The following is a 13,166-nucleotide window of genomic DNA, read 5'->3' on the forward strand; positions in this document are numbered from 1 at the left end:
CAATGTAAGATTTTTATATGCAGCCATGCTTGATGTGAAAGCCACGGGCAATGCTGCAGCTTGTTGATGGTTTGTCACTCATCTAGTTTCCCTGGCACAATGTATGTATATGCAAATACAAATTCTTGTCATGCCGCTAGATATTTTAAATGTCAAAAAACTCTGGTTACCCTGTACAAGAGTAGAGTCTTACAGTGCTTGCATGCACATCTTGGTTCAGAAAGACATTACAGATCAGCTGGAATTATAGTAATGTTTCACATAGAAAATAATGAATACATTGAGGAGGAGAGATTATTGTCTTTATGAATTTAAGGTTCAGCTGTCACATCTGAAGTTTCATATCTAATTATTGTAAACCCAAGACACCAATACCTTGTGGTTAGAGACAGCAGGACAATGTTTTCAAGAAGTTTGTCCCTCATTTAGATACTGAAACAAATGTCCACACTTTCAAATATTCCCATTATTTGAGATATTGACCACTTTTGAATGTCTGGATAGAAATGGCAGGAGGGGAATTCTTGAGTGTTGAATCCTTCTTAAAATCTCCCATTTACTCTTGACACACTTAAAAAATGACAAAAGATACAATTTTGTTACCCATATTCATTATTTATCTGGTTCATAGATTTTTAAATGAACTCACGTTGTACCGTTTTAAAAATGCTGAATAATGCTTTGGATTCCAGACATTGACACTCTAACTGAATATTGAGCTCCTGTTAAAATGGGATGTTTAATTTGACAGAGCATGCATGGATGGTCTGAACAGTAGGAGCGAAGGCTAGACTGGTCAGCCTCTAGGTAAATAAGATGATAAAGAAACAACAAACATATCTGAGGTGAACATGACTTTGATAGGTCAATCTCAAGTTGCAGATGAGATGCAGAAGTCCATTACTAAAGCGTTGTTTTCATGAAAAAGCAGCAGCTTTGGGGTGAAAAACTGGAACCAGCATTGTTATAACACCTGGTTTTCCTGCCTTAAAAAAGTTTTATTTTTGTCTAGTGGCACAACACTCGAATTGTAAGACTGAGTCACGCTCGCTTCTCAGATTCGCATGCGAGACCCAACTTTATGCTTTCAGCAGCATCAGGTATCAGTTGTTTCTATCAGAAGGTGAACCCTGGTCAGTTGTCAGACCTCTGTGATGTTCTGGTGTGAGGATATGAAACCATAGGCTGTAACAAATTGCAAGGTGTGAATGTTGCATCTTCTTTATTTTCTCTTTCTCTACTTGAAAGACAAAATTACAATTTAAACAGAAAAAAGAGAACCTCTGCATTTTCTTGTTAAGTAAAAGTTTCTGAATTGAACTCTTTAGTTTGTGAAAGGGGTGTGGGGTGTGGAAGTCACTTTGAAGTGTTAAGCTTTGTCTTCCTGGGGAGTAACTATATGTAAAGGCAGAGCTGCGATATTGGCTTGCCGAGTGTCGTGCCACCTGCTCTCCGTGTAAGTGACCTTGGGATTGTAACACAGTCACACAGCAGTAGTCTGACGCTTCAAGTCAGGCTGTTTGCCGATGGCAGCTTTATTTTATTTGTGTGGAAATTGCTCAGCTCTGACATTTAGAGCGTGATCGTTGGTATGCTCAGATCCTTCTCTGATCTATTCTTTGGTGCTTTCTTTTCTACTGGCAAAGTATTCCATGCTCATTTATAAATCCTTGAAATTAACAAAAGTCATCACCATAATATTTTGATATAAATTGGGCATTCACAAATTGCTGAAAGGTCATGATGGCAGTAGGAAAAAATGTGACCCAACCCCCAATCTTAGCAGAATTAATCAGAAAGCAGAAGTACCTTGTGCACAAGCTTACGGCACGGGCTCACATTCTCAATTTTTGTTTTTCCCTTTCATTAGTGGGATTGGAAAAGTAGCCAGATTTGGGAAAGAGCTGTCTTGCCCAGTGCTGGAGAATGCGGATTTTGATTCCATCCCACACTCTTCTGGGTGTGAAATATGGGAGGCCGATACTATCCCACATGAGCTCTGCTCGGCTGATGAGAGTCTCTCCTGTGCTGGGCTCCCAAGAGGCTCAGCAGCAGTGGGGCTGTCCTGGGGAACAGGCCCTGTACTTCCCTCTTCTGCATCAGACAGAAATGGAGAAAAGCAGATCGTGTAGAAATTAAACCAGTAGTTTGTGTGTTTAAGACAGTTACGCTGTTAAATATAACAGTAAATCAAAAATAATTTTTTAATTGATAAAAGAATTTATTATTAATTGTTTGCAGAAGTTGCATCAAATGCAGGCGAAGTTGGCAGTGGCTAAAATTTTCTAATTTGGGCACTTGAAATGTTGAGTGGGAACTTGAAATTGTTTTGGGAGCTATAGTCCACGTCTCAGTTGATACATGTCTGTATCACTGATCGTAATGACACGTATTTTTTCATATTTGCCAAGAATAGAACCAAAAAAGCACTCAACGGTGAGAGAATGATTTCCATTCTAACTTGCATACGTTATCCTTTCACTTCATTTGGAGAAGTGAAATTTCTCAGTCATAAGAGACCAGGCTGTTGGGACTTAGAAAATCTGTGCTGATCATGACGATAACGTACTGTGCAATACACAGAAAAATATTTTGCCAAAAGCTTCTCTAGCAAGAAGAGATTTGCTTCATTTATAAAGTTTCAGACCTAAGACACTACTAATGTTCTCGTAAGAAAAGAGAAGAGGAGACCCTGTTTGAAATACGACACGGATTTCTTCAAACAAAAGGAGGGTTAAGACTGTAGGAGAAAAGAGAAGTTTTACAGGAACTGTTTACTTATTAACCAAGGCACATAGCCCTGCTCGTGTACTCTGGAAATAGATCAGACATGCTGGCAAAAGATCAAGGACCATATAGAAGCTTAATATGATTCGCCATTTCTATATAGGATTCTGTCTCGTAACTGTTGAGAAGTAGTCATTGATTGTTGCCATAAAGGAAAAGAACAGCCACTCCCCAGGAAGCACAAATTAACAGTATATGCAGAAAAATATGGGACTTTGTCTTGGATGCCAACAAGTAAGAATGACAAAAAAAGCATGCTGCATGAATAAGGACTTCTTATTGCTCTTTATGTAACAGTTTTAGAGCAATTTGGAACTGAGCTAGTGTACTGACAAATGCTTCCTGGAAATAGTCAGAATTTTTAAGGCTTTTGTATTGTTGTTTAATCGTATCTGAATTTTAAGGATAGAATGTATATATGAACTGAAGAATATCTAAAGAATTCATGTACAGAAAAAAAGAAAATATTGTAAACTAGTGCTAAAGAGAGAAAACTCATAAGAATTAGATTGAAAATTCTCTTTAGTATTTACCATTTCTCCTAGGAACTTACCATTGTTTCCAGATGGTGTTTTTATTAAAGGCTTTGCACAATGCAAAACACTGGGAAAACTTGCAATGTATTTTCCCACTGTTTGTTCCTCCTAATTCAGTTCTTCTGTCATAAAGAGAAAAGGATGCATGACATTTCCTCATACTTTGGGCATAAGCAAAAATTGATGATCAGAAAAATTCTCAGAGAATTTCTATCCTCCACCCTTATTTCCAGAGGGCCAATAAAACTAAGGAAATAAAAGAATCCAGTGGCTATTATAATTGGTAATAAAAAGGCTTTTGTGACTCTTAGTGACTTATTCATTGCATCAATGACTGTCGAGTGTCAGGTGCATAACAATTTCTCTCTTTCTCAGAGTAAGATATCCACAATCAACAGTTGTGGTTTGTGGAAGGATTATACCGTTTGCAGATTGGACAAAACACGGGAGTAGACATTCCTAACCTGGCTCGACAAATGCCACTATATCTTAAAAAATCAAGTCCAGGCTGAGCTTCACCTGGTGCCCCTTGGTCTGGGGCACGCTCAGGAACCCCAGCTGTCCGCATTCAGTTATGTCACAAACTTTTCCTCTGTTACATTTTCATGTCATGTTTTTGTACATAACTTGTCATGAATGACAACATGAGTGATGGATGTTGTCCGTCCCTTAGGATAATCCAAGTTATCCTCCCACCTTTATTGTTTCAGATGCTTGTGGATTAGTTGTAATACTGTGGTGCCTGCAGTCCATTCTGCTGTCATTGGAATAGATGATTTGTTTGGATGTAAAATATTTTAAAAGGTATTTTCATCACCTTGGAGTGAATGTCGTGGGTCTATGCCATGTTGGAGAAGGAAGGCCTTTTATAAACAATAGAAGACATTACTGTTCTTTGAATAAATTCTTGAACAAAAACATTTGAATCATACTTTGTGTTAGCTAGAAAATACTTCCCCAGCTCTTAATGTCAAAGTTCAGCCACATACGGCATTGTCATTTTCCAGAAAAGATTCTCATTCTTCCAGAAAGAATGAGTTTTAATTTTTAAAGTCATATTTACAAGTAACCTACATAAGATGTGCCGATGTCTTGAATTTTCATAAGGCGTTCTTTTATGAATTACAGATTCATAAAATGTCTCAGCAATTGTAGCTTGGGTATTTGAATGTATCATGGCTGCTCCTGGTGCAATGCATTTTCCATTATAAGTAAGATTCTGCTTACAAGGCCCGTCCCCTACTAAACTGCAGAAACCAAGATATTGTCTCCGTTTGAAAGACATCCAGCTTCAAAGCAAAATGGCTGATAGAGGCCTGCTTGCTTTCCTTTTTTTTAACTATGACAAAATTTCTTATGATTTATTCTTCATCCACTCCTAATGCACTTGAATATTTTAATTTATCTAAGGCTCTTAAAAATACTGAATTGCACAATATTCAGACTTTTTAGCTGAACACAGTGGGCAGAAGTCTCTACTTGAATATATAACTGAATATATGCTGCTAAAACAGTAGCACTCAGATGAGTGTAATAGCCAAAAAATGACTCGTGCTGTTACAGTTCATGAAGTCTTGGTCATTTGATGAGGAAACTCTCATCATGAACTTAATACAAGTGGAATCTAAGCTATTTAACATTAACAGTCCCTTAAATGCACTTTAAAGAAGCATCTGCTTCTTTGACTGTCTTATAACCTGTATGAGAATTGAATAGCCGCACTCACGTGTGTTGTTTCTGATTAGTATTTTCACTTAATATATTTGAATGTGGTTTATATACATAGTAAATAAACTGTTTATCATTTATATTCCTTTTGAAGGCTTGTTTTTTAAAATTTGAAGCTAAATATGAACCCAGTTAGTTCAATTGCATATACTATTGTCATCTACTTGCATGCAAGTTAATTTGCAAGAGTATTTTAACTGATAATTGAACTTTTTTAAACAGATGTACATATGTTGTGTGTATGGCATAAAAAAATGAAAGTCCTCATTCCACTTCTTGAAGAACTGAATGTGTAAATCTTCTGTCTGATTCAGATGGCCCAATTTTTCACATGCAAGGATTCATCAGAAACCTCATGACATCCTTAAGTTCCTCTGCAAAATGTCACAAATTAATTTTCTTATTGTAAAAATTACTGATCCAAATCAGAATCTCAAATATTTATCCTCATTAAAAGGACTCTAAAAAACTCAGGTTATTAAAATATTGTGATGTGTGTGGGGGGGGGGGGGGGGGGGGACACGGACATGGGATATCCACTGCCTCCATATTTAGTTTACAGATTCTTAAGATGAAGTATCCTTCTCTGATAAGATAAAAGATCATTTGTCTAAAAAAACGTAGGAAAGAAAGAAAGAAAATGGTAAAAAACCTCAGCTATTATTATATGGGTAGCTAGAGAAAAAGGATCAAATTCCTACAAGTTCAAGAATTTTTATTAAATCTGCTAATGTCTTCTCTATTTAGATGCATATAAAATAACACATCAAATTTAAATATATATGTGATTGATGATCTGATAAAAACTGTAGCCCTTATGCCAAATTTATATGCATTATCCCCCCTTTTATAACTATACTGATATTCTCCATTGTGAGAGAAACACAATAGGAACTCTAATATTATTTAAAAAAATATCAAATTTGTAGAACAATTAGTCACTGGAGTTGCCTGTAATCTTCCAGAATCTTTTTTCTTTGTGTGTAGATACTTTCTTCTAAGTACATTAATAAAGAATAAATCTAAACAAGATAAGAAGAGAAGATTGGAAGCCTTCTCAATATATTTTCTTCCCCACAGCAGGAATTACAAAATAATTTTGTTTCTTTTTTCCAGTTCTTTGCTGTTGCCCAGCCAACACCTGAGGGATCACAAACAAACCTGGGAGTAAGTAATTAAAATTCAAAGCTTCAGCATTGAGATACTTTTTGCACTTTCTTTTGCTTCCAACTAGCAAGGAATTTTCCAGACAAGCTTTTAATTAACAGGTGAGTTTAATTGATATGTGAGTTTCCTGTAAATGGAAAGGACAGCAGTGAGAAGTATGGGAGGACTCTCTCATACTCACCGTTTAAGACCGTTAGTTTATTTGCACATTGATGTTTTTGTTGAATCAGTTTTCTTTAGTGAATAAATAAACCGGAAGATGTAAATAGTGGAAAGAGCTGAGGAAGAGTTAACCAGAATGATGGCTGTCACAGCACCTCCTAACACAAAACTCTACCTCAATGATATCTGACAGAGATGAGCCTGCTGTTTTTATTAATAAATAAGAGGTGGAAATTCATAGGCACCATAAGCAGTCTGTTGTGCTTAAATAAACTTTATGTGATTTCATTAGATTTGGACTAATTTCACCTAACTGTCATCTAAAACACAGGATGCAACCGGACTTACATTCCAGTGAGTGGAGAGTCAAAGGTGTTGTTGAACCCACCTTAAAATGAGAAGAGTCACCTTCTGTAGGTGGCTGAAAGCCTGGCTTCAAAATGCCTTAATTGAGACAAAGGAAATTTCATTCCTAATGGTTAACATGAATCTTCCTCGCTGCACTTTAAGACTGTTGGGTGGTTTGGGAGTTTGGTGTTGGTGGGGGTTTTTTTGGCTTACCAGGGGTATGGGATTGTAAATATGGGTTGAGTTTTTTGGGGCTTTTTAAGTGGTTGATTTCTGAAAGCAGACCAAAGTATTGTGAAATCTGATAAAGTACTTTTTTGTTATGAAGTCAGCTATTTAAAAATAATTAGTGCATTGGGGGTATTTTATGAGTTAGAGAAGCAACCAGCCACAGAATTTCTTCTGATTAAGATAGAAGTAGGACAGTGCGCACATTTGTTCATGACAAGATTTATTTCCTCCTCCATCATTACTATTCTACCTCCATATGAGTCTGGTGGGAGAGCTGGGGAGAAAACAATAGTATAGTGTAATTAACGTGCTCTTGACATTGAGTTCCATATTTTCATCTTACTGCCGCCCTTTTTGAGTATTTGTTGCCATATTTATTTGACTCAGTATACTTATGTGTATAAGCAAATTTTACCTTGAGCAAGAGTGACCTAATTGGGCATTTAATATAAAATCGTCTTGTAATTGGATTGTGCAAGCTCTTACAAGAATACTTACAAATTCTTAATTCATATGAAGACGGCCTAGCTTTTCTCTGAGAGTATTTGATCTGTGTTTGTGAAATACGATCTTTCAAGGAAAAGGTGCGGAGATTATTGTTTTTCAATGAGGTACGTTTTTCGTAATAAATATTAAAATAACTCCAGCCTTCCAAATACTTTTTAAAATATCCCACCTCATGAGCATTATATAATTCCTTGCAGGTAGAACTAAGGATATGGTTAAATACACGTTTGTTGCATTTGTAAGGAAAGACCAAGCATTTTTCTGCTGCAGAAAATAAAAGGTATACATTTTAGGAAAAATGCCAAGCTGTCTTTCCAAAGGTATGAGTGTTCCTTACAAACTTCGTCCCCCCTTTCTACACAGGCACTGAAAATGAATAGTCTTTCCTGGGGGCTTTCTGATGTGCTGGAAACAGGAGACAACTTTTCTCCATGTATGTTAATCAGTAGAGGGCAATGTCTCATATACAGCCGGCTTAGCCTCTCTTGGTGTCGTATCATTCTGGCTGTAGGGCAACTTCGTGTTGGTGTACTGTAGCTTCACTGGTTATGTTATACAGTGAGGCAGGGGGGTTGTTTCTTTCAGGTTTGGTTTTTTTTTAGTGTACAGTTGTATCTGTGGATTACTTGGAGTAAGCAAAGGTGAGAATTATGTTAATTTCCATTTAAGTCCTCTGAAACGTAGGTTTAGGATGTTGCCTTTCTGTCTTGATGGCCTTCTTTTGTTTGGTATCAATTACATTTATTTTTTTCCGGTTCAATGTCTATAAGACGCTGCTCAGAGAGATTCTTTTTTTAAAAAAAAGCAAAGCGGGAGGAAAATGGCTATGCAATGTAATACGCTGATGCTACTTAACTCCATTTCTCAATACGTGAAAACCTGCCTGCTTCATGGGAAAAACAACACATTTAATTAAGCCCTCATTTCCATGAATCCCATAGTCCGAATGTATCCTCTTGTCAAATGGGTTTGCCTTTATAACCTTGCAATCTATCATGGCCCTGTTAGAGGAAGGGGAGTTCTAGCCAGAGAAGCATTTTCTTCTCCAGTTCCTAGTGCCTACTAAAAGAGCTTCCATCTTTTTCATTTGTGACGTGTATTTATTTCCTTAGAATTAAACATGAGCAATGATCCTTACAACAAAGCTGTATATGTATAATTACTGTTGTATTCGAGTACACAAGCTTGAAAATTTGAGGTTCAAAAGGGAACTTGAGAACTCAACTACCCAGCTAATTACCAAAACGCTTGTTTCCATGCACTGACCAGCTAGGGAACATGCCTCTTTTTTCTTCTAAAACAGATGGTGCTTTCAGCGTACTGTAAGGTCACCAAATTCAAGCTGTTACAAACCAAAAACCAATTCCAAAGTTTTGCAGCTCTCACAGAGGTGGCTTTGCCAAGCAGCCCACTCTGTTATAATGTGGAAGAACCGGTGTACTAGGCACAGTAGTGGCAGAATGTCACCGAGCATCCGGGAGGCTGATCTAAGTCGCTCTTTGGGACTGATCCAAGGATCAGAGAGTAAAGGCTTAAAGCCACCTTTAACTTCCCAGGAGCTGAATTGGGCATCGTAATACTAGCCCAAAGAGCTGGCTCAAAGCTTTATGAAATTGTAGAATGTGTGAAAGCAAGCTGTGAAGACTTAATCCAGATAATATCACAGTGGTATAACGATGGGCTGGGGCAGCAACTGGGAGATTTGGCAGGGGCTATGTCATAAAACAGCCAGCATTTCCTTCTTCAGGGTTATTATTTCTTTGTTAAAATAAAAGATAGATTGTTAAAGCAAATATTTTCAAAGTATTTCGCTATATACTGAACAGTGAGCACTGCTGTACACTGAGAAACAAATTAATGAATCAAACATTGCAGCACTATCCACAGGGGCTCGTTTAAAAGCAAATGCATGACAGAGCTGGAAACCAGCTTAAATGCAAATGAGCCAATGTGATGAAATCTGTAATGTTTGATTCATTAATTTGTCTCTCATCGTACAGCAGTGATCATTGTTTAGTGTGTGCTACTAGTGAAAGACCCTTAAAGACAAGGATTTCCAACTTTCTAGATGAGCTTTACTTTAACAGAGAAGTTCTGTCACAAAACCTTTTATGATCATGTGAGATTCTTGCAGCATCTGTACTAATTAGTTTCATAAAAAGGTAATATTTAATATATATTTTGGTTTTCTTATGATGCAGGCTAGCAGATGGAAAGAAGGAGAGCCAGCATCATATGATCCGCTAGCTTTCCAAAGGCCACCAGCAGCTAATATGTTATAGTTAAAAGGAGAAAGATATTTGGAAAAAAAATCTTGGCTATGTGATGAAATAGAAAAGCACCACCCCCCCGCCAATCTTTAGATACAGTTACTTTCCAGAAGATTTGAATCCATGGTAAAAACATGATTGAATGCCCAAAAGGGGTGGGGGGGTGGTCAACTCAATTGTTTACCTTTTATAGAATGTCAGTTTTGATAGATACTCTGGTAATGTATATTCAATCCTGTATAACAGCGACATCAGCCTTTATTTGTCAGCTCCTTAACTCTCAGCCTATAGTTGTGTTTCTGTTCTCAGTTGTTCACGTGACTATAAGATTGAGGAAGGAGGACAGAAAAAGATTATCAAATTAAATGCCCACTGTAAAGCATATTAAAAAATGTAGCAATCTGGGCTCCAGCGACAAAGAAAATTCTGCCTGAGTCAGTCTCAGCATTTACAGCCACAAATACAGAAATTTGTATAGGTTTGGTTTTGTTGGGATTCATCAATATGATGATGGCTTTGATTAGTAAGGACCTCCATGTGTCATTTTTGAGAGATGGGTGGCACTAGCCTCACAGTGTACCAGAAAAAAAGAGAGAAGTCTTTTGTAACTTATCAGTATCGCATAATAAAAAATTCACATTTTTGAGATTCTTGTTCCAAATCCAAACAACATGCACTAGACCAATCTGTCTGTTTATTTCCATTCTGTATTTATAATGGGGTGACGTTTAGGCAAGTACAGTGCTAATTGCTTTGCAGGTACCTCTAGGTATTGACTTCTACAATTAATCACAAAGCAGGTACACTCTTGATTCAAACATACCAATTTTTATCACGTCACCATAGAAATGTGATTTATTTACCAGATTCTGAAGCCATTTTTTCTGATAGGACAGTTTGTGTTCTCTTTACTGCTTCTAAGATTGCAAACTGAGATGTCAAATATCATCTGATACAAAACAGCTAGGTCTTGAGGGCAACTAGAGAAGGTTGTAATGTCATTAGTAATGACATATAAAAGATATTTTCTCTGGAAATGACTGTCTAAAATCAAATAATGGAAAATCTGGCCCTGCTATAAACAGAATTTGGTTTTCATGGCATACTATATACTGAGCCAAAACAACATACACTTTTTCAATGGCAACCAAAATCACTTGAGAAAGGGGATTGAAATAGGTGTTTAGAAGTGTATGAATCATGATCAAGATTTTCCCAGGGAAGTTTCTGGAGTCTGATGTCCTTAGATGTGGAGTAAGCTGTCAGGATCAAATTTTAGAAAACCAGCCAACCAAAGAAAAGAAACCCACGTGCAAAGACATTAGAAATTAAATTCCATTTTTGTTTTCATCTAGAATTGAACAGGTGTTAGACTTTGATTCTTCGCTTAAATCTCTTTTTCTATGCATAGTTTCCTGTGTGGTAGCCACTTAGTTTTCAGGTTCCCCAGCACCATTTAGACTCCATTTCTGCCTACCATCCTAGATTAATGGTGTTACATATCTTCTCTGGATTCAAAATTATGGCAAAAATCCTCCTTGTGTCAATGATTCAGAACCAAACCAAAGAATGCTGCAGTGTATTTTGCATAAAGCCATAGCTTTACCTGCCTGTTTTCCTTTAATCCAGTTAAAAATAATTTCTGTGGGTGTTTTTGAATTTAGCAAACCAGTATTTCTTGTAATAGCAGCATCTTCTACCCTCAGACTGGTATGATACTTAATTACTTATTCGATGTCTGTCTTTTGAATGCATTGTCTCCTATGCTCTGTGATTAGAAATACAATATCGAGTGGGCTTTCAAATCATTTTCCAAAATGATTTGTGTGGCTTCTTTCTGAAAAGGCAATTGTGCATTCGGTAGGTAGGCACGGGAGTGATAAAGCGCTGGGCAAGGTAGCTGTTGTGCCTTCCAGCCAAGAAGTAAACTGCAGGTGTGCTGCTGGAGATACATAGTGGGGCGAAACACAGGATGGAGGGTTGAAGAGGCAGGCTCGGGAGAGGAGCTGCGGAGCTGACCGAAGACAGCCGACTGCTGTGGTGTTGAAATACTCATTCTTGTTAATCACTAAACTGGTGCCACAGCATCAGCACTGAAGGGTTAACAGAGTAATACCAGGGACATAGAGTAAGTTGATCTTGTGCTTAGTATGATTTTTTTGGTCTCTCTCCTTTTCTATTTTTTATATTATTCATTTCTGTCTATTAGATCTTTTCTAGTCTTTGAAGTCCTACCTGGCATGCTGGTTTTTTCTTCAAAACAATTTTTGCTTATCTTGAGATTCGCAGCTTTGTTGTGGCTCTTATGTTGATGAAGCATTTTCTCATGGTTATGTTTATTTCCATTCACAAACCATTGTGGGTCTGTTGCTTCACTTCTGAATGTCGTTCCGTTTCTTATCAGCCTCTTTTCACCATCTCTTTTAGCATGTCCAATCCTTTACATCAGTCTTTCGGATGGTTTAATTCCTCAGTTCTTCAATGGATGATATCAGGCCTGTTTATGTTACTAGGCACAGCCAAAGAATTATAACTTGTATGCACCGTTCCACTTCATGCACATGTTTATTAGTAAGCTAGTAATATTGTAAGAAGTTGCACTAGCCATTGCCTGATGTAGTGTACAAAAATTACAGTATAGTAATTCAAAAATGTGTTATCTCAAAATAAGGTTGTGCTTATGAACTTTTACTCTCTATTCAAGCTACGGCAGGTGGTTTTAGCTAGTTAAAGAAAACTTTAAAAACTTTCTTTTTTAGGTTAAGTATCGTAGAAGCTTTACAAATCAAAAGCTGTTGTTGCTAAACAACTGAACTAAATACTTCACAAGCCACTAGAGATTTCATTTCAGCACTTTCCAAAGTGTTTCTGTTGAAACGCCTTTCTCTTTACTCACATTCTATTTTAATGTTATGTAAAGTAGTTTTCAAAAGTGACAGTCACTGCTCCTAGTCCACAGTCTATATTCAAAAACATTTTTAGTTTTTCCCTTAAGTGTTTAGGAAATAACTTTGTAGTTTCAGAATATGCATGAGAAAACTAAGAAACTGGAGATAACAGAAGAGATTTAAAAATAATACAAAAGTTGCGGTTGCTTAAAACTGTTTCCAGGGTCACTGACCTGTATGTGTATGATCTTGAAAATAGCAAGCGTTGTCATGGTTTGAAGGCTCAGATGTGGTCTGAGCAGGTCCCTGGTATCTTGGCCCCACTGCAGATGTGGTCAGTGGGAGGAGCGCAGTGCGGAGATTTCTGAGCTGGAGGTTGGTGAGCGCATGAGACAGAGCGGGATTCCTGGCAGGGCTGTAGCTGCCTACGTACAGCGCTGTCTGAGTGCCTCTGTGCCCTGACTGATGTAAAAGAGACTCTGTAAGCTAACACTCTTGCGCAGAGGCCCAAATGGCAGAGTGGTATATTAGTTTTATTATTG

General features: G+C 37.3%; 1 protein-coding gene across 1 annotated transcript in view; it reads left to right on the forward strand.

Annotated features, from left to right (window-relative positions):
* The window catches only part of TENM2 (teneurin transmembrane protein 2), a 1,855,021-nt gene that overhangs the window by 1,137,640 nt on the left and 704,215 nt on the right, over window positions 1-13,166 (forward strand). The window contains exon 13 of the mRNA XM_054217271.1: window positions 6,168-6,218. The gene's annotated coding sequence lies outside the window, so the exon portion shown is untranslated. The remainder of the gene's footprint in view (window positions 1-6,167; window positions 6,219-13,166) is intronic.

The sequence above is a fragment of the Rissa tridactyla genome, chromosome 11, assembly GCF_028500815.1.
Source record: "Rissa tridactyla isolate bRisTri1 chromosome 11, bRisTri1.patW.cur.20221130, whole genome shotgun sequence".
Lineage (NCBI taxonomy): Eukaryota > Metazoa > Chordata > Aves > Charadriiformes > Laridae > Rissa > Rissa tridactyla.